The sequence below is a fragment of the Chinchilla lanigera genome, unplaced genomic scaffold, assembly GCF_000276665.1.
Source record: "Chinchilla lanigera isolate Chin_1 unplaced genomic scaffold, ChiLan1.0 scaffold00011, whole genome shotgun sequence".
Classification (NCBI taxonomy): Eukaryota; Metazoa; Chordata; class Mammalia; order Rodentia; family Chinchillidae; genus Chinchilla; species Chinchilla lanigera.
In genome coordinates, this window is record NW_004955412.1 from 27,135,773 (window position 1) to 27,158,195 (window position 22,423).

Consider the following 22,423-nt stretch of genomic DNA (forward strand, 5'->3'; position numbering starts at 1 on the left):
TGACATAATCACACCCCAAAGGCCCCACTTCCCAGTATCATCACATCAACAATTAGGTTTTCAGCCCATACATTTGGAGGAGACACGAACAGTCAGACCTTAGCACCTTCCAATGTACTGAAGCCACACCTAATCATTTTGTTTTTTCGGTCCTGAGAATTGAATCCAGGACCTTTGCACTGAGCTACATCTCCAGCCCTTTTTCATTTTGTGAGAAGGGTCTTGTTAAATTGCCCAGGCTAGGCTTGAACTTTTGATCTTCCTGCTGAAATTGTAGGCATGCACCACCATGCCTGGCTATGGTAGTCCCTTCCCTCGTTCTCTGTATCCCCCCCAGAGCCCACAGGGCCCCTGCACCAAAATGACTGGCCCCAGAGTCATGCTACTGCTGCCCTTCTTGACTTTTCCTGCTGCTTTGCACCTAGAATCATTCCTCCTTGGAAGGACACTGGCCCAAAAGAAGGCTGAATTGCTGCACCCTTTGGGATGCAAGCCAGGGGGCCACAGAACGCTGCTGTCAGGTCCCAGTCCCATGGCTGCCTTGCCCCAGCCTTTGTTTTCTCAGCCCAGGCCCCATAGGAGCAGTGAAGAGGGCCACTTCTGGCTCAGTTGCCAGTTTCCAGGCCCTATTCTGCTCTCTGGCGCCTCCTCTCTCCTCCAAGCCATCCTACAGAGGTGCCAGCCCTGCCTAAAATCCGGTGCGTTACACTTCCCAGAACTACCTTGTCTGGGAAATGAAGATCAGAGAGGATAGAAACAGCCAAGGACAAATGTGGAAGTCAGGAAGATGTCTGCAAAGGCCCCTCCAAAAGATGGAGATGCCAGAAACTCGGTACGAGTGGTTAACAAGGGATTTCCAGTCCTGGGCTTCCTGGACACAAGGGGAAGTGAGACCTGGGGACAGAGAGGAGCCGTGAGCCGCCTCACTTCCGTGGAGCTGTGTGTTTACATTCTGTCTGTTCTCAGTATTTTTTCCAGACTGCTGGCAAAGCTCCCTCACGTACTGTTAATGTCAACACCCTCCCTGTTGCCTGGTGCCCCCAGGGAGGAACACCACTGTCTGCCATGGTTCCGCCACACCCCAAGGCCCATAGAGAAAGGACTGGAAAAGGTGAGGACCCCTGGGCAGCCCAGAATGCCTCACATCTGCCCAGTCCTTTGCTATCAGCCTCTCCCTCTCTGCTTCTATCCTGTGTATTTGGGCCCCATTGCCTTTTTGCCAATGTCTTCTCTTCAAGTCTAGAGACCAAAGGTTCTGACTGGTGGCCCCCCACTCCCAGAAAAGTCAGGATGAGAAGCCCATGTCCTTCTGACTGGTGTTCCTCAGAGCCTAAGTCTAACCTTCCTGAAAAGCCTGCGGCCCCCAACTTATCATGTGGGTAGCAGAGACCTGTTGCAAACAAACAGCCTCAAGCTGGACTTTAGAACTTCCTCTACTGAGGGGTGACTTCCTGTGCGTCCTCTGTCTCACAGCCTCCCTGCTCCTTCTGGGCCATGCTTAGTCAAGGGCTACCAGCAGGGGCTGAGAGGGGCACCATCACTCTACATCACACAGAAGCAGCTATTGTCCAGAGAAATAAAGTGGACAGCCCTGAGACAGAATAGGGAGGGACAGAGACAGTGACAGAGACAAAAAGCATTGAGACAGAGAGACAGGAACTGCAGAGACAGACAGAGAGACTGAAAAGCCCTGAGAGCCCTAAATTGACACCACATGGTCACCCTGCCGGACCGCAGGACCCAACTAACAAGGGTTCCTGCTGAGTCAGTTGCCATGGTGACAAACATGCAGGAAATATCCAAGATAACTAGAATAGTGGCAATAACATGTGTTTTGGATAACACACACACACACACACACACAAACGCTGGATCCTCTGATGAATTCATTGCATTGCTTGCAATACACTTGCCTTTTGCACAGTCACCTTCCCCAAGAAGCCAGAGCAGGACTTCTAACGTCATGGAGTGAAAGGCTCACAGCAGTAGAGGACTCGAAGGGCCTGGCATAGTTTCGCCCGGGAAACAGAGGTCACACTGTGTTTCTCCTCTGACTGCTTCTCTGAGTCTAGACTTGGGAACCTCGATCCTTCTGTTCCAGAACAGAGGCTCAGAAGGGTCAGAAAGCCTGTTTGATTGCACTGAGGGCAAAGGAAGGAACTGGGGAGTCTGTATGAACCCAGAAAGGACTTCAGAGAGTTCAAGAGCCAGAGCAAACACACCACTACAGTGAGGCCTTGAGGCAGTGAAAAAGCCAAGTGCCGTGGGAGTGCTGCCACTCCAGGACACTGTTCCTAATCCCAGTGCAAGGGCAAGAACGTGAAGCAGAAAGAAGTAGGGAACAGAGGGGAGGAAAGAGGAGTCGGGGTTCTCTGGGGGCAGGAGACCCTGAGAAAAAGAAAAGGAGAAGCTCTGGCCTGGCACGCATATAGGAAGGTGACTCCCTCTCCTAGTAACTGAGCTCTCAAGGCCCCTCAGAAAGCTCCCGCCAGCCCCTGGGCTCCTCCCAAGGACCTGAGAGGGATGAGGTCACCACAAAGATCAGCTAGTAGCCAGCCCAGTTGGCCCCTGCCTGCCCTGTAGACATCTTCGTGCTGGCGCTCCCCGCCCCGTTACTTCTCTGTGTCTCCAACAGAAAAGATTCCACAGAAAGAACACAAGATTCTAAGCCACAAGTCCCTCTGCTTCCTGCTTATCCAACCTTCCTAGGGCCCCATGACCTCCCCAGGCCTCTGTTCTGGCCTCCACTGGGCAGGAGCTAACAATAATTTATGTGGCAGGGCTGTGAGAGGGAGTAAATGCCACAGCACACTCACGTGGGAGCACTTGGCACATAGTTAAGCTCTGTGTCCAAGTTGTTGACTGCTGTCGTGACTCAGGCAGAGTGGAGCAGACAGACCAGGGCGCAGGGAGAGGTTGCAAGCCAAGGTTCATGTGAGGGGACTGGCTTCTCTAATGACATTACACCCAGATTTTCCCATCTAAACAACCAGCCTCAGTTGTGATTTCCTGTCTTGGAAAGTTTCTGAGAAGTGATCCGTGATAGAAATGTGTTTGGGAATGGGCCACCTGGACACAGTGGACCTTGCTTGGTTTGCAGCATTCGCCTGGGAATGCCAAAACCAAGGAATGGCATAAGGGAACCTGGTGGACAGTTGCCCCTACTCCCTCTCACTCCTGACCCTCTCCAAGGTCCAGTATCAGAACCAGGCCTGGCAGTGGTACTTACATGACCCTCTGAGCCCAAAGAGGTTCATGCACCAGCTCCCTTGGGAATGTACAGATCTCTCCTACTGAGAGAAGATTGGCTTCCTCTCTTGCTATTGGGAAGAGTGAAACCCATCCCACTCATCTCAGGTTCAAAGCCTTAGTTTAGTACCATGCTGTGAGCGATGAAGATGAAAGGGAGGCAGAGAAGGTGGAGAAAAATGAGAAATCATTCAACATTTGGGGTCTAGCTCACCCACTGACAGCCAAGAGAGGGGAGGAATTGGCTTGAGGACAGGAATCCTGTTTCCCAGACCTGGAACTAGGGCACAGCTCTCTCTGGTAATGAGCCAGCTAGGCGTGCAGAAAAAAAATATGCAGACCAAGGCTGGGCTTGGCCCAGCAGCCAGCCCTGGGTCCAAGGGAGGACAGCAGGAAGCCTGCTTGGTGGAACACCACCTCCCCGGCTGGCCGCCTTCTCTGTATCTGGTTTCATGCTTCCCTCTGATTTTTCCACACTGATTCTTTTTGGCCCTGGGGTGATTTTTCCAGTGCTTCATCTAGTTCTACATGGCACCAGAAGAGGCAGCCATGGTGGCAGATGGGGTGGCACATAAGTGTGCGTCAGGACCAGTGGGAGGTTGGGGTAGGAAGAGGAGAAGAAATTAGTAGCTAAAGCCAGGGAATCCTGGTTGTTTCTCCAAACACTACTGGGAAAGTCCAAGAGCTAACAGGAGCTTGAGACACTGGAGCCTGGAGGGAGACAAAGCCCCATCTCCTCCTTGCTTCATAATTTCTCCATGTCTTAGATTAATGTATGATGGAAGAGTCCTAAAGAGAAAGAACCCAGTCTCTCTCCTCAACCCATGGTCCCAGCTAGGACCCCAGCCCAAGCCCTCCGGCGAGTGAAGGCAGCATTCAGAAGCATAAAATCTGCCCGAAAGAGTCTGGGATATGGTGTTCCATGGCGCTTGAGTAGGGGCATCGTGCCGGCAGCCACTTTTTTCTGTTTGCCAAGGAGCTTTCTCCTAGGGGATTAACAAGGCCTTCCTGCCACCCCATCTGGCTGGTGCAGGAGCCAGAACACCACCCCTGGCTGCCAGCCAGCCCGAGTCTGGGAGCCAGTGCTCTCAGAGGCTTACAACGCGTTGCTGGGGCCCTAGGGCAACGGGAAGGAGGTAGAGGCCTCTGGGGAGTCTCTGGCCCACCCAGCTGGGATGTAATGACCATGAGCCTCAGCCAGTCCCAGCCTCTGGCCTGTGGCTGAGCCGGGGGTTAGGAGTGTCTCTTATTGATTGGTCTTTTCTATCTCCTGAAGGCAGGGACTCTATGACTGATCTATACCCCGGACAATAGAGGACAGTGATCTTAGAGGCAGTGGAAAGCAGTCCTGTAAAGATGTAACCACTGAAAAGGCTGAGGCTAAGTCAAGAAGTACAGACACTCTCAGACAGGGGTGGAACAGGACTGAGATTACAGAGCAGTCTGCATACAGGCCCCATAGGCTGGGAAAAAGCTGGCGTATATCTCCGAGCTTTTCTGAAAGAAGAAATTGTAGAGCTACAAGGAAACACTGAATTCAAACTCATTCTCCAAAGGATGGGAAAATGAATTGCCAAAGGCCAGGTATTCACTGGTTTGAGGGGCCCAGATTAGAACCCTACTGTTCTGCCTCCCTCCCACTGTCCTGCTTTCCTCTCTGCCACTGCCTCTCAGGAACTTGAAACTCAGAAATCAAGGAAGCCCCCAGCACGATGGAAAGATGAGCCAGCCAGGCTGGTAGGGGAATAAGCAATTGGATGTTGCTGGAGGAATGCAAAGCACAGCCCAGGTCCCAGAGGGGGCACTCTGAAACCTGCAGCACCCAGAGGTGACCATTCATAATGGCCCCAAGACAATTCTCATGCCATATGGCCCCTAAGAGAGCCCTCCTGCACTTGTCTCTCCCCTGTCCTTCCCTGCTCTCTGCTGAGTAAACAAACACGGCACTCAGGCAGCTCTCTGCTGGCAAACACCTCCAACTTAGCACCCTGTCCCAGAAAAAATAAACACACATACACTCTGCATGCTTACACACATGCGTGTGTGAGCGCACACACACACACACACACACACACACACTCTACACACTCACTCACAGTCTTTCTCAGAACTCAGGACTGCTTCCTGCCCTCCATGTGGCCCCCACTGGCCCCAGGCTCAAACAAGCAGGTACAGTCAAAGTTGTAACTGAGACTGCCACCTCTGCCAGGGTACTGTGACAAGCCAAAGCCTCAGGTGCAGAGACTGAGACACCAGGCCAGGGCTTGCTCTAGCAGCCCACAAGCCTATGCAGGATGGCAGCTACCACTCAGCCTCAGGGGACCATCAGAATAAGACTCTAGACACTTGGAACATTCCACAAAGAAGGGGATCTTCAAAATGATCCAGTAATTAGCTTAACCAATAGGAACTGGGAGAAAAAGTGACTTGCCAAAAATCTCAAGGACAAACCTTATAGAGCCAGGATCAGAACTCTTAATTAAAAATCTTTCCACTTTCCCACAAAGGGCCCCTTCTTCTGCAGGTCTTTTGCTTATCTTCTCTAAGTGTGTACTTTTGCAGTTGGAATAGCTTAGAGGGGACAGGTATCATCTAGATAGCAAATTCTCAAGGGATGACAGCTAGCTCATAAATTCTCCAAGTTAGTTCTAGAATGACTGTCTTAACAAGGTTCTACTACCCTTCACCGTGAAACCACCCAGGAGCTGGCCTTGTCTTCTCCTCGGGAAGAGTGGCTTCCTGTTACATCCAGTTCACCAACTCAGGGCCAGCTTCCTCTCAAGTGAGCTGAGAATGCCAGTTGCCTAGAACCTGCATCAAAATAGGGGCAAGAAGAAAGACAGAAAAAGCCAGACATAGTGGAGCACACCTGTAATCCCAGTGCTCTGGGAGGATGAGGCAATTTAGCAACTTAGTGAGACCTGGTCTCAAAATAAAAAACAAAAAAGGTTGGAGACTGAACTCAGTGCAAATGCCTTGGGTTCAATTTGAAGGAAGGAAGAAAGGAAAGAAGGAAAGAAGGAAGAAGGAAGGAAAGAAGGAAGAAAGGAGGGAAGGAGGGAGGGAAGAAGGAAGGGAGGAAGGGAAGAAGGGAGGAAGGAAGGATGGAAGGAAGGAAGGGAGGGAGGGAGGGAGGGAGGGAGGAAAAGAAGAAAGAAAGAAAGAAAGAAAGAAAGAAAGAAAGAAAGAAAGAAAGAAAGAAAGAAAGAAAGAAAGAAAGAAAGAGGTAGGGAGAGAGAGGGAGAAAGCAAGACAGAAGAAGAGAAAGGGAGAAAGGGGCTGGAGGTGGACTCCAGGGCTGTCCCAATGCAGGACTACTGAGGCAGAGTGTGGGTGGTGTTTAATCCTGGCTTGGAGCCCAGAAGAAGCCATCCAGCGATGCCTACAGATGGAGACAGGCCTGGCATCAGGGAAAGTGACACATGAGCTTTAGCATCAGGCATATCTGGTTTCAGATCTCAGCTTTTCTGTTATTAGCTGTGGGGCACCGGCAATTTGCCTAATTTCTTCTGTCTCTAAAATGGGGAAAAATTCCATCTTTGTGGTTGCTGTGAGCATTAATAAAATGCTGGATGTTAAGTCTCTAGGACAAGCACTGTTGCTCTCAGCAGTGATGGGTAGATATCATATGATTTGAAATCCCAGGCCTACCCACACCCTTTGTTGCAGGGAAGAAAACGTATTTGCTAAGTCAAAACAACATATGTGAGAAAGTACATTGTGATAGAATGATTTACAAAACTAGGGCACTTTCACTTCAAATAATTTTACTGTCCAAATCAATCTGGCCTTTATATATGTCTAAATCCAAGTCTTATTCATTAATGACTATATATTATTAATATGAGATAATCATCCTCAGATATACACAAAAAGATTGGCTCCTGGACCTCTATAGACACCAAAATCTGTGGTTGCTCAAGTCCTTTATATAAAATGGCACAATATTTTCATGTAACCTATGTACATCTTCCTGTATGCTTTAAATCATCTCTAAATTACTTATAATACCTAATGCAAAGTACATGCTATACAAAAAGTTGTTGAACTGTATTGCTTAGGGAATAGTGATGAGAAAAAAAGTCTGCATATGGTTAGTACAGATACTATTATTTTCCTCAATGTTTTCCACCCAAAGTTTTGTTAAATCCATGGACACAGCCTTCGTGGACAAGGAAGGCAGACTTATTTGTAGTCAGGTAAAAATGACCTATAATATAGCAATAAAAGCTGAATACAAAATAATCTCCTGTTAGCTGCCTGCATTGTAACCTTGCCGTAATGAGAACTAACAGTGACCAAGTAGGCCTGGACTGTAGAGGGTTGCAGGTGTATCTCAAAGTATAAGTGTGGGGGTGAGGACCCTGAGGAGGTGGACCCACATGGATTCTCAGTTTCAGCTCAGCCCTTCTTGATAAACACTATGGGTCTACTGTAAGTGTCGCCTCAGTTCTCTGCCTCCTCTTGCTTCTGGTCACCGAGCTGTGTCAGTGCAAGCAGGCAATATGTTCTGCAGTGAAGACAAGGACAGTAAGAGTAAGGCCAAGAGGGCCTTGGGTTAGGGCTGGCCATGCTGAGAATACTGATTTACCAGGACAAGCAGTCAGCTTCGGCCTAACGGAGTCGCCCAGGTCTACCTCCCAGGACTGATGAGCCAAGACCAACGCCTGGCTTAGCCACGTCTGAGGGGTCAGGCATTACGAGTGTCATGGATCCTAAGTCTGCACGGTCAGGAAGTCTCTGCAGAACTCCCAGCCAAGAGAGCAGGGTCTCAGATTGAGCAAGGGTCTGGGCAGCCAGTATGGGATCCTTGCAGCGAGAAAATATTTTAACACTCCACTAAAATTGGCTGTGCTGGAAAAGCCCATACTTTGTTTGCCAAGTGCAGGCTTCAAAGCCCGAGTTCATGGATAGAGGCTGGTGGAGGCACTGAATGGACTCGGGCATGAGAAGCAACTTCTACGAGCTCCACTCAGAGCCCACGACACTGAACCTGTACCAGTGTGAGTGATTACAACCAGCAGTACCCTCATAGTAAGAGCATCGTTTCCAGATCTCCTTGCCACTTACTAGCTTGGGAGAATAACTTATCCTTTGTACACCTCAGTTTTCTCATCTTTAAAACAGAAATAAGGATACCTACCTCCCAGGGCAATTGTAGTCCTGTGAACTAAATGGTATGATGGATGTCAAAATGCTTAGTGCTGGCCGCACTTACTGAAAGCAAGCAATAAGAACTAGGCACCATTACTAATGAAACATTCATTGAGTGTCTATTCTAGGCCAAAGCCTGTACTCTGCATAGGAGACACAAAGATGAAAAGATATGGACACTGCTCTCAATGAATTTAGATCTCAAGGGATGAGTGAGATTCCTCCTTCAAATGGGCAATTATAACAAACGGTGACCATTCTTGTGGTGGAGACAGGTACAAAATACAGTAAAGGAGGCGAGGGGAAAGCACTCAAGTTTTCCCTTAGAAATCAGGGAGGAGACAGGGAATGAGTTGAGCCTGGAAGGGTGAGTAGGAGACATCAAAGGGCAGCCCAGGCAGACAGAGGAGCAAGTGCAGACACGGCTGTGAGAACCCTGCCGTGCTCGGGAGCTAGAACAATGAGCTGAAGCTTCATTGTGGCATAAAGAGGAGGAGTGGGGAAGGGAAATGAATCCGGACTGACAGGTGGGGCCCAGATCCGAAATGATTTCTGTGTGATGTGTTGAAAGATTTCTATTTTATCCAGAGAGTGATGAGAAGCCACCGAAGAGCTTTAAGTGAGCGAGTGATGGACAAGATTTGAGTCAGAAGAACATTCTTGCTGCGGTCTTAGCATGAATCTGGGATGGTCAAGACCTGCCGGAGGGAAGTCAGTTAGGAGATTATAAGAATGGCAACAAGGCAGGACCCCAAGGAAGGAAGCAGGAACAGGGCTACAGCAGAACAGATGGGTGCTTTGGGGGTGAAGATGGCATGGATAATTGGATGCTAGGAAGAAGGTAGAGGACCTGGGAAATGTTGACACCCTTCTCCAAGGTGAAGTCCTCATAAATGTATAAAAGTATATATGATAATGTGCATAGATTCAGAGAGTAGAGGGGTCTTGCTTTGATCTCCTTAAGAGAACTTAAGGTGGAGTTCAGAAGAAAGACCTTGGTGGAAGCATAGATCTGGAGTGGTAGTCATGACAGTGTAGCTTCGCTGGAAGAGGGCGGTATACGGAGCAAGGAGAGAAGATAATATTGATGGTCATGGAGAGCCGTGGGAAATTCCAATGAGCACGTGCAGACGAAGTGGGGAGGGGAGTAAAGTAGATAGGAGACTGAGAAGAATCACCAACCATAATAGAAAGAGATCCAGGAAAGAGCAGCATCCCGAAGATGAGGGAGCAGAACCCAGCAAGACTGAGGGGGAGGCTAATGGGATCAAAATATCATGGAGAAATCAAGTAAGAAAAAGACTGAAAAGTGACTACAGGTGACCCTGCTGACTTCACAGAGTGGCATTTCCCTTGTGTCGATGCCTGCCATACCACAGTAGGTTAAGGAACAAATGAATCCAAGATGAAGGCAGAGGGCTGGGGATATAGCTCAGTGGCACAAGTGCTTGCCCTGCAGGCACAAGCTTCTGAGTTCAGTCCTTGGTACCGCAAAAAAAAAAAAAAAAAAAAAAAAAACAGAAACAAACAAACAAACAAGATGAAGGCAGAAAATGCAGGTGATATTTTTGAAAAGTTTGACCGAAAGGGGAGATGTGGGGAAGGTGGAAGGAAGGAATAATTTTTGTTTTATTTTGCTTTGTTTTTTAGTACAGGAAAGATTTTAAAATGTACATCTGCTAAGGAGAGGTGGAGAGTGAAGATTCAGGAAAGGAGATACAGAGCAAGGTCTCAGGACACAGGAAGATACAGGACCACAATGACTTGTTGTTACTCTCTGAAATGCTTCCTTATTTTGGGTCAGGTTCTCCAGAAAACAAACTCTGAGATGTTCATGAAGGAGAATTCCTGGGTACCATTTTGGAAACATCTCCTGTGAGAGTGCAAAAGGAAGAAGGCAACTTCCTATACTGGTCACAGCCTAGGACCTTTATATTTGTAATCCCATGGAAAAGTTATTGGAATTCTAGTAAGTTAATTCCAATCTACCACTTCCAGTGCAACCCATGGTGAGAATAAAGCCATTAAGGTATATTTGTAGTTATGGGGAGCCAAGGGGTCCTAAGTCCAGGCACGATGATGACTATCTGGAACGAAGACCTGGACTCAAGGCCAAACACAGATTTTGTTCATTCATGAAGAAAGGAATGGCTTGAAGATGAGTGAGTGTGAGAAGGGTGGGAGGTAGGTGAGTGCTGTAAACTGGGCTAGGTAGGAAGCCTGAAATCACCTAGGCCATATGCAGAGAGAAGAATATGCAGAAAGAGTAATCTGCAAAACAACTGAGATAATATCTAATGTTTTGGGGTCAGTGCTTCAGCTCTGATGTGTAATCTTTCAAGCCCCAGGAGGTCATAGCCTCTATCTCAAGCCACAGTGTGGAGCACCGGCTCTTCATCCCTTCTCTTCCCAGCTCACACAGGGGACAACAGGGGTGGGGTTCCGGGGAAACACACCTGCCAGTCTTTAAAGACTGCCATCAGCACCTCAGCTGTGTACAAATCAATACATGGAAACAGGGTCAAGTTCAGCCAAAATGGAGACGATTGCTCCTCCTTCAAGGAGAGTCACCCAGGTAGTTCTCCACAGGCAAAGGCCCCAGGAAATGCTGGGGAATGGAGTGGACAGAGAGAGAGTGGAGGGTTGTTGTTGTTGTTGTTGTTGTTGCTGCTGCTGCTGCTGCTGCTGCTGCTGCTGCTGCTGCTGCTGCTGCTGCTGCTAGAGAATAGTAGCTCAGAGCTAGGGCCATCACTGAGAACTGGCCTTCATTGACGCCATCAAGGCAAGTGGGATTATAGGGTGGTGAGCAATTGAGGAAATGCTTTCCTGGTGGAGCCCTTTTTTTCTTCCACATAGGAAGCTGTTGAGGAGGAACCTTTGGGGTCTTGAGTAGAGAGTCACAAAGGGCTGTAACAGCCTTGGATGTCAGTAGTGACCACACGATGATGGAACCACCGTGTCCTGTTTAAGGTACAGATGCCTTCAAACTGTGGTGCTGCCTTTTTCCGGGCTGGTGATTTTCCTCAGTAAGGCTCAGCATTCCAGAAGTACAAACAGAAGAGGTAGCAGGGGACCAGATAAGACTAAGCTGCCTGCTTCCTGCCCTGCTGTGCTGCTGCCGCAAGCTAGGCCTAAGGGAGGGGCCTGCAAGTCATGCCTCTACTTGAAGCTTCCCCCTCTCTCTCAGGGTTGCTATTTATTGTACCTGGGCCAACTCACCCATCCAAAAGTTAAGGAGAAAAGAAAGAAAAACAGTATGTGTCAAATCATTCCCAGAATCAAACTTTAGGATAATTTTTATATCAGTGAGTCAGATACATGTGGATTAAATTTTTCTCTAACTACATACTTGGTTAGAAAATCCTAGACTGGGACTTGGGATTGATGTTCCTGTTTGGGACACCCAAGTCGTTATAAAGGGATAAAATGTGTATTCAAATCCCAATCCTTGGATCATCACACAAGTTCGGAAAACCTCTGCTCAAAACTGTACAAATTCCCAAGACTGCAGACGACTGGTCCACACTCCGAGGAGGAGGGGCTTGTGCCCCTTTGTGATAGCCAAACCCAAACTTCTATGGGACCAGCCCAGGGCAATAACTAGCTGTGCTACCCTCATCATCACCTTTCTTATATGTGAGGGGCAGCTTTAAGGCCACAAGGCAAATGCCAAAATGACCTCAAGATTGTCAGTTCCAGGAAAGTTCAGATCACTTCTTTAGTGTTACAAAGAACAAAATGTTTGTCAGATTGGGCAGCAATCTATTTTTCTAGAGCATATGAGTCAGGTGAATATGAAGATGAAGTGACCAGCATTTTGAGGGTATAAAATAAAGAGTCAAGACACCTAGGTCTTCACTCACTCTGTGAGGTGAAGGAGGTCACTACCTGTTCAAGGTTCTGAGGTCCTTCACTGAAATGTTAAAGGTTTGGATGAGATGATGAGCAATCTTATTTTTTGATTTTCCTTATCTCGTTTCAGGTTCTTTATACCTCGATTTAAACATCTTTATTCTGTCTTTTTCATATGCATCTTTCTGCTTCCCAAGGGACAAAAGGACATTTGGTAAGCTCAAAGTTGTCCACCTTCTCTTTCGGTGTCTTGCTCAAACTTTGGGCACTTCTCTAAGCTATTATCTAGCCATCTGTTCATTCATCAAACATTCATGGACACCAATTTCTCTCCACTACTTTGGTGACAGCAATGCAATTAACTGCATGGTGCTTCCTGCAAAAGATATCTATCAGGGACCCAGGGACCAAATCTTATGCAAAAGTCAGGTTAGGGGCTGGCCCACTGGGACCCCAAACTTCCTCCTAATTAGTCATCTTTTCCAGCCCTCACTGTGCCAACTTTCCCTCAGATAAAAGCAAGAGATGGCCCACTGGGAGAATAGTGAGGGGAGATAGGCAAGGTCTAGGAGCCATCCTCCTGACCAGTGGCAGTAGCTAGCAGTTCTCCACACCTTGATGTCAAGGCCATGTTCTCTCAGAGGAATGACAAGGGGAGCCAAGCCAGCAAAAGAGCCTTGAAATGAAATGCTGGAGTTTTCGGGATGGCCAGGACACCACAACAGATGTCCTGCAGATGGAAAGAACATTTGAATCTTGAGTTTATATTTCTAGAAAAAACTCCCCCTCCCCCTTGCCCTCTCTGCTCCTGCTCTTGCTGTATTATGGAGTTTTGTGAGGTTTAGAAAAATAAACAGAATCTAACCATAACTGTCTGAAAGTGCTAAATTACCAAGAAAGACATAACAGATTAGCAGTGCAAATTAGCCTGGGTGGGAGATGGCCAGCACACTAGGGAGTTGAGAACAGCCCATAAGAGTGGTGGCTTCCCTGCCAGGTCCTCTTCTGGGAAGAGCTGCCTCTGAAGGTGACAGCTTCCTGGTGGCTCTGCAGGCTGAGTTGAACCATCTAGAGAAGCTCAGGTTTAGAAATGTGGTGGGGAATGTGAGGGGAGGCTACAACTTCTTTTAAATCCCCTGGGCTTGAAAAGGTCTGGCCAATGCTGTCTAGCCTACTCCTGGCTAGACGGGTAGTACCATTCCTCACACGTCCTCGCTGGAAACTCTCTTTTATTTTGAGACAACTTTCTTGGATGAAGCTGGAGAACATTATACTAAGTGAAATAAACTATGATCAGAAAGACAAATATTGCATGATCTCCCTTATAGGTGGAATATTTTCAAAAAGTGGAACTCAAACAGAGTAAAAGAGTGGTTACCAGAGGCTACAGGCTGGAAGACTTGGAGAGATGTTAAAGGACACAACACTTCAGTTAGGAGAAAGAAGTTCAAGCAACTTATTGTACATTGTGGTGAGTACAGCTTAATTACAGATTGTATATTATGAAATTGCTCAGAGAGTATATTTTAAGCGCTCTCACCACAATAAAATAAGTGTGAGGTAAAGCATTTGTTAAATAGCTTGATTTAACCATTCCATAGTGTACATATCACCAAGCATTATGTCACACACCATAAATATGTTCCATTTTACTTGTTCCATGTTAGGTTCCATTTTTACTTGTCAACTAAATTAAATAAGAAAAAGAGACAGGCTGGGGATGTAACTCAGTGGTAGAGCACTTCTTTATCTTTCTCCTAGGAACCTATTGGAGGGAGCCAGAGAGCTAATGATTCAAAACTTAGAGTATGTTAGCATCAAGAAGGATCTCAGGATGCAAATCCAAACCTTCACCCGGCAAATGAATGAACTTGGGTTCGCTGAGAGCAAGCACTTGCCCAAAATCCCTAAGACAGAGTGACAGGTAAGTGACACAGCTGGGACTAGAACCCAGCTTTCCTGAATCTCTGGATAGATGTACCTTCTTAAGCAGCTACTTCAAGGCTTCCATCTAACTGCCCAATTCCCCCTTGCTTATTATTTCCTGAGGGTTGATGCCCAAGGAATTTGTATGCTTTTGGCCAGTCTGCCTCCACAATTTCTATGATTTTGAAATTTCCACTAAGGTCTCGTTTGTTCAAGTCTATAGGTTACACTTAACTGAGTCCTTGCTATTTGTCAGGCAAAGTAAGTGTTAAGCACTAGGAACTCAAAGGTGGATAAGGCACAGCCCTCATCCATAAGATTTGTGTGTGTGTGTGCGCACACACACGCACACACACACACAGAGCAAGGAAACTTCTGGCATTCTTTCTGACAAAGACCTCAACTCCTCTTCCCACCTCCCACCCCCAAATCTTCAGCATGTATGCAGAGACAGGAAGGTAGAAGATGCCAAGGTAAGCTAATATGTAAGGTGCTGTTCTGGGCTCTAAAAGGGAAGTCTTCCACCTCCTCCATACTCTATGGTACGTGTAAAAGAGAAGTTTCTAGTTTACTAACAGATTCAGAGTCAGAGTACTTGGGTTTTAACTGTAGTTTATAACTTACCAACGAGACGGCAGGCAAATGGTCTAACTTTTCTGAGCCTCAGCTTGAGAAATGAAGAGAGTGGAGCCCATTTTATAAGACTGTTATGTAAATCAAATAAAATCCATGCACTCCTTGGCTCCATGCCTGCCACACAAGAGGCCTCAAGTGCTACTTGCCTCCCTTTCTCTTGAGCTCTGGTCCTGCGTGACCATGTGTCACCTGCCACACAACACACACAGGAGGGTTTGCTGACAGACTGTTTCATGGTTGAATCTCTTCCAGGCACAGAGGACGGGGCTGATTTGCCACTTCCCATTCTAAGTGTGACCTCTGTCCTCAAGTCTGCCTACGCAGCGACCCTCAGACCATGGCTCAACAAAACCACACAGCAGCCCTGGCTCTGGCTCTGCTCCCTCGCTTGAGTCCAAAATCACAAAAGGATGGACTGGCTGCATCTATGCCTCACTGTTTCAGAAGAAGAAAAGTAAGAAGTCATGGGGGAGGGGAGGTCCCCAAAGAAAAACTTCTCCTCCAAGACATGCCATGAAATATGCACAGGAGTCAGCATCAGAACATGTTGGACACTCTTGCTGACTGTGTTACCCTATCCCCACTGGGTCTCAGTTTCTTTATCTGTAAAGGGGACCGCAAAAGCTACTTCTTAGAGTTGTTGTGAAGCTTAAATTTGAACAGGCATCTGAATGATCATAAAAGAAGAGAGCACTAGTGGATACTCTCATTTTTTGTTTTCCTGTAAGAGCAGGTCTGGGCTGAATCTGGGGACAAGCTGTTGCGTTTATTCTTGCTAAGCAACAGTGTCCTGCCTCATCCTCGCCAATCCACAAAAGGGGGACCCTCCTCTCTCCACCTGAGCTGGGGGAGGCAGGAAGTAAAGGGTAGACTCCAGAGTGAGGAGCACATCTCCTCTATCTGTCTATGGGGGAGCGCTCTAAGCGAGAAGCAGCCACTCCCACTGCGAATGCCGAAGGTGAAATCCATCACCAGGCCCTGGACTGAGATAAGATAGAGAAAAGTAAATCAAGACTCCCTGAGATAAGAGGCAGCCTGGGGCCTAAAAAATGCAACTCTCCTGCCAGCTGCCCCCTTCTGCTAAGCGGCAAAGCAGAAGGCTGTGCTGGATGGGGAAAGAACCTGGGATCTAGGCCTCCTGCCTACAAAGTGGGAGGAAACTCAGGCTTTCCCCCACACCCCATACCACAAGCCCCAACCTGAGAAAAGCAATAGGGATTTTTACTGGATCCCTCTTGGCCAAAACAATCAAAAATACAACTTGGGGCTGGGGATTTAGCTCAGTGGCACAGCGCCTGCCTGGCAAGTACAATTTCATGAGTTCGATTCCCAGTACCGAAAAAAACAACAAAAAAACAACTTCTCGGCCATCCCCTGGGATTAGAGATTAAAGACAAAGGGTTAGGGTCAGACAGTCTGAATTCAAATCTTGACTCACGTGTTTTCTTTTTCATTTTCTTTTTCGGTGCTAAGGATGGACCTCAGGGCCTCACCTGTGCTAAGCAAGTGCTCCACCACTGAGCCACGAACATCCCCAGCCTTTATGTTTTACGTGCAGTCTTGAATTGTCTACTTAATCACCGTGAGCCTCAGTTTCCAACAGGGATAAAACTAATACTACTTTATAGAACTATTTTGCTGAAGACTAAACAGGATCATTTCTGTAGAACACTCAGTAAAGTGTCTGACACACAGGAATGCCTTGTAGCCTAGAGCTATGCATGACATCAGAACAAATGGGGGAACCAGAGCCTCTCTAACTTACTTTTTATCTCACTTGTATCTTTAGCTCTTCATAATTCTCCGAATGCAATTCCCAAAATAAAATCTGGTCATGTCAGTCCCGTATCTTGGATATTGTTGAATGGTAGACTTCTTTTTGCCATCCTACCCAAGTTTTTGCCCTGAGTGCCACTATATGTAAGAACTGTCCCCGCCCTCACTCCCTAGAAATGCAGGGGTTAAGTGCACACTGGAAAAGATGAGCCTGGAACAATGGCACAGGGGGATTTTGACCACACTGGGGTCATAAAAGGGAAGAATACCATTAACAGTGCCTGAAGGCTGGAGATAGGCTTCCAGGGAAGGAGACAGGAGATGACAGGAAAAGTCGTGGGAAGCAGGTAAATAAATAATGCATGGGTAGGATTTCCCTCAGTCAGAGGACTCTTCTACATGTAAAAGAGGACCTTCATTTCCTAGGTCTCCTCCCAGCCTTATCCTCATCTTTCTCTCTCATCATTACAAAGTGAGCAATAAATATTTGCTCTGGATTTGCAGTGTGATGGAAGAAGGTCACATCATGGCCCCTGATTAAAAGTGTCTGAAGTCTGATTAGAGAGGGAACAACAAACCTGGATGTCCCGGGGAGTCAGGAAACATGGCCTCCTTGTCCCAGACCCCATAACAGAGTTGAGATGGGCTCAGGCCAGGGAAAGAGGAACAAATACCAAAGGGCCTTGAAAGGTGGCCAGAGACATGCGGACAGAGAGACAAGTCAGTGAGGAGAGGCCTGTAAGGCTTCTAGGACCTCTTGTGATGAACATGGTGTCGGGTGGGCAATGCAGAGACAATGCAGAGAGTCAGTCTGCTGGCCCCAAGTTCAAGTTCTGGCTCAGCTGCTCTCTAGCTGTGCGAGTGACACTGAGCAGGCTACTTTACCTCTCTTCGGGGTTTCTCACTTAGAAGAGTAAAGCCTAACTTCCAGGTTTGTCGTGAAGCTATGAGGTGACATGGGTAAGGCCACTTTGTGCAAATGCACAGGTTACAGACTGGGGAGGTGGGCACTGGAAGAAGGAAGCACCCCGAGAATGTGTGCAGGCTGTTATGACCAGGCAAAAAAACAGAGTGAGGGTGGGGGCAGGGAGCCCCTGAAACATCTTCCTCCTTCGTGGCTTCCTCCTGAGGCCCACCACGGGTGGGCACAAAGGAAGAGAAACGCATGGACCTAAACTCTCCCTTGGCCTCAAACCGACAGTAAGAGGCAGACAGCTGAGGAGATCAGGGAGTGACAGAACATGAGTGGATATACAAATAGACAAGATTAACTATTCCCATTGTATACACAAGAGGCTTTGCTAGCACTCAGCCAATTAGAAAACTAATCTAAACAGCCACTGCTTTCCACTGCTCCCCAGCGCACTTTCAGACAGCTGTTCTGTTTGCACTTGCTGCCACTTCTAGCAAGTGTCCAAGCCTTCTCCTTGCATCTGGGTCCCCACTTGAGCCTCAAGGGTGTTTCAAGAGTAAAGGATTGTGTCACTTCCATTCCCTGAATGCCCTCCCGGGGCCTGCTGCTGTAACCTGCGGTGCTTCTCCCATGTTGCCTCCTCTGAGAAGCTTGCCAGAACCCCAAGCAGATGGACCAGCACTGCATTTTCCATGGGACATGGCCATTCAGCTGGGAGGTACATAACGAAGGGGTTTAGAGTCTGGCCAACTGGGGTTCAAGACCTCACTCAACACTATGACTCGTCTGAATGTCTGTTCCCTTACCTAGGAAAAGAGTAATAATTATTCCCACATATGCATGCTTATATGTATATTTGTATACAGTTTCTGGTACACTTTAAGCATTCAATAAATGCCATTATTAGTAGTAGTATTCTCACTCCTATATCACTCCTAGTACAACAGCTATTATTGCTGACTATGAGTTAGCTGAGGATGCCAGAAACAGACAGTGCAGGTGGAACTACAACTTGCTTTTAGTCAATAGGACGTGGCACAGGCAATGCGATATCACCTCCACCCTCAAGTTACATGACACATTGACCTCTGTGTTGCTGCTGACCATCTCTCATCTTCTCAGCTTACAGGTTTTTTTGTTTTGTTTTGTTTTGTTTTGTTTTGGTTTTGGTTTTTTTTTTTCCGGTACCGGGAACCGAACTCACGACCTTGTGCTTGCCAGGCAGGCGCTTTGCCACTGAGCTAAATCCCCAGCCCCAGCTTACAGGTTTTGATGAAGCAGCTGCCATGGCAGAGAGGCCCTCGTGGCAAGGAATGGAGGCAGCCTTTGGCCCATAGTGAGCAAGCTACAAACTTCAGACCAGCCACTCCCAAGATACTGATTTCTTCCAACAGGCACATAACCTGGGAAGTGGATTGCTCCCCAAGAGAGCCTTCAGAGGGGGCCCCATCCCTGGCCAAAACTGTGATTATAGCTTTGGTAGAGGATCCGGTTAGGATGTATCCAGACTCCTGACCTACAGAAACCGTGAGATAATATGTAGGTGTTGTCATGAGAGTGTCTGTACTACAGTAATCTTTTGCATGCAAATGGACACCTAATGAGACTCCTTCATGTCCCTAGCACAGAGCTTGGCCTAGAGAAGAAGGCAAGTGTCAGCTGAGGGGATGGATAAATGAGTGAATGAGTGAGTGAGAGAGTGGCAATGACAGGGATACATCAGGGCCTGAGAAAGGCCTAAATGGGCAGATCCAAAGAGAGGGCCCCTTCCCAGTGCCTACCGCCTATATCCTTTATCCCAATCGCTCCCTCACCTATGACCCCAAGTCCCTCCTCCCTTCTGCAGCCATTAGGATTTTGCTCTGCTCCTGCTTCCTGCATTTAGTCATTCTCTCTGAATTTTTACTTTCCTCCTTAAAAAAAAAAAACCCACTCCAGCTCTCTCTAAAATATCTGACCCTGGTGAATTGGAATAATTTCTGATGGAAAGCAGTCTTGTCCAGAAAGGCTCTTACCCACCCTGCTTAGGAATGTGGTTGCTACAGATATTAAAACAGACCTGCAGGCGTCTGCAATAAGTGGGGAGTGCGTGCCAGGAATGACCTCAGCCTGCACAGCAGAGCTCTTACCTATGAAAAATTGCTGCTCTGGACTAGATCACAACGGGACCCTCCCTTCTCCAAACCCTTCTCCTCCAAGGCACCCCACCCTGCACCCTGTAGATGAATACCCGAGCCCATTTTCCTACCCATGCCTAGTACTAAAATCAGGGAGGAGTGCCATTGGTCCAGTAAGAGAGGATACTGATTCCCTTTGTCTCTTCACACTCAAGTGGCTTTATCTGAAGGCTACAGACCTCATGGCAGGCAGCTCCCTTTCCTCTACTGTCTCCCTACTCACCTCTGCCCCCAGTAGGATCCTGATCAGGCTGAAAGGGATCAAGCTTTGGTTCGTTAGAATTATCCTCCAAGCAAAGGCCAGAACTTGGGGCAGAAGCTAAAGACTGGAAATCTTCATTAGGAAAGCGCCTCACTGCACAGCTGAGCTTCTATCTGGACCTTGCATTTTGCCCCACTTAATTCAGCTCCTATTGCTGAAAATATCTAAGGTAAAGTAGAAATTTCTGTCAGTTACTAGATTTCCTAGGAGAACCCCAACTATAATCTATTCCAACCTTCAAACCCAACATACTCCCAATAATTATAACAGTTCACATATTGCCTAGCCCACTCTGTTTGCAAAGTACTTTTACATACAGTATTTCTCACAAGAATCCTATCATTTTTTAGGCCCATTTAACAGATGAGTGAGTGGTGGCTCAGAGAAATTAAGTTTCCCCAGGTACATAGTGAGCAAGTAGTAGAACAGGAACCTAAACCAGAGTTTATTGACTGATAGCCCTGTACTCTTTCCTTCTACAACTCACTCCCTTGAATCTATATGTTCATCTGCCTCTAATTCTGCATTTCATTTTCATGTTGATCAAATGCTGGAATGTACACATGACATTGTCCATATTCTGCCCTTCTGGCCTTAGTCACCACCCCACCCCATGCCAGCCTCTAGAGAGCAGGGTTGAGTGGCTTTGTGCAGATTAGCAATGATTGACCATTGGCCTTCAAGTCTGGAGACCAGGATTTTAAGTTCTGCCTCAACCACTAATACAAAGTGTGACTTTGAATGCATGACCTCACGTGTCTTGGCCCTACAGTGTAAAGCTGAGAGATCAGATGATCATTGGGATCACTTCTAGCTCTAAATCTATGATTCTTTGATGTAATTAGCTCATGAGGAGGGAAAATTTCCCAAGTCAAGGGGAAATGGTTTGGTCTATTGCACAGCTAATGCTATCTGGAGCTTGGGCTGGTAATGGGGAGCACTTAGCTTGCTGCTGCAAAGATACTCAGAGGATCCTGTTTCTTAAATCCACCCCAATGGGTCCCTTCATTCCTGGCTCTTTTTTTCCCAGCCTTTCACAACATGTCACTGTGACTTCTTTTAAGAAAGATTATGAGCCCCCAAAGTCCTCTGTCCTTCACTCTCATTGACAATGATTATTTCTCAAGCGGATTTCACACCAGACAGGCTGGCACTTCACTGATCTCTTCAGGATGTCTGTGAGCCTGGGGTGAAGGTTAGTCACAATTCCCAGTGCTCAAGGAGACCCGAGGGGGCCTTGCAGCTGCTCCCAGCTGTCTGGCTAAACAATGCAGATCCTGTCAGGTCTCTCAGCTGTGCTTCCTTCAGAGACTATTCAGATTGCAGTGTTCACTGGAGGCATCTCAGCTGCTTCCTGCTCCTTGAGTCTCAGCATGGATTCCCAAGCAAAGACAATCAGCCCTGCTCCGCATCTGATTGAGCTCCCAGGAGTTTGGGGCATGAGAGAGTTTCCCCATTATCTCAGAGCCAAGAGCCAAATTTCTCCGGCTAGAAAGGACCAAGGTCTCCCTGATCTCTGCTTCCAGATGTCCACCAGGCATGGGGATAGGGGTATAGATCAAATTTTAGAAACCCTTACAAAGGAGATTTTATGGCCTCTTGGGTCATTTCTTTCAGTAGTGACCCTAACAGGAATCTTCTTGCAATTGTCTTCCCCTGGGTCAATCCACCGTACGAACTACTGGTACTAGTGTGTACTCCACTTTAGCAAGCCAGAGCCTTTGTCTGTCTCCCAAGCTCAGCTGTCCCCTCCTTTAGCAAGCATGGCAGATGCTGTTGCCCAAGCTGAAATGTCCTCGCCCACTTCCATGGCAACCTCCATCTTTTTAGATCTCTGCTATAAGACTAATCATCTACTTAAAACTGTTCTGAGTTATACTAAGAAACTCTAGCTAGTCTGTTCACATTTTTCTTAATACTAAGTTATAACTAGACAATTTTTGCCAATGGACTTAACTTAGTATTTTCTCACATTTTTTCTTTTTTCCTCACGTTAGTGTCTCTGTTACCTACTTCCTAGGCCGGGACATCCTCCATTTGTATACTTGGTGTCCCTACTCTGAACTGTTGTGGGTGTTTGCTTTCTGCTTGTTGACTATCAAGACCCACCTCAGAGCTAGCCCTCTGACTACAGTTGGAGCCCATTTCCTGTGTTGCTAGGGTCTGAAAATGTGATAAAGTTTTGGCCAACTGCCAACATACTGCCTGGTCCCCAAGGCCAAATTGGGAATATGAAAGGGAAAATGACTCCTATTACATAAATAGTGTTTCAGAATGCCCCAAAGTGGAAGTGGTGCTCCTTGCCATAGGCAGACCCACCCGGACCCTCTCCTTGTGCACCTAGCATCCTGGTCTACCAAATTGTAGGACCAGTAAGATGTGGTACATAAGGAGGGATGCTGCTCAAGGGCAGCCAGACCCAAAGACATATGGAAGAGAAGTCGGAGGAGGAACACAGAGGATCAGCAAAGGCCAGAC

The 22,423-nt window shown here is 47.4% G+C and overlaps 1 long non-coding RNA gene across 1 annotated transcript; it reads left to right on the forward strand.

Moving 5' to 3' along the window:
• Positions 1-1,046: 1,046 nt before the first annotated feature.
• On the forward strand, positions 1,047-16,655 carry LOC106147874. Its single transcript, XR_001232880.1, has 5 exons — positions 1,047-1,111; positions 13,584-13,726; positions 14,017-14,179; positions 15,070-15,271; positions 16,291-16,655. It is a non-coding gene; the product is annotated as an uncharacterized LOC106147874 (long non-coding RNA).
• The last annotated feature ends 5,768 nt before the right edge of the window (positions 16,656-22,423 follow it).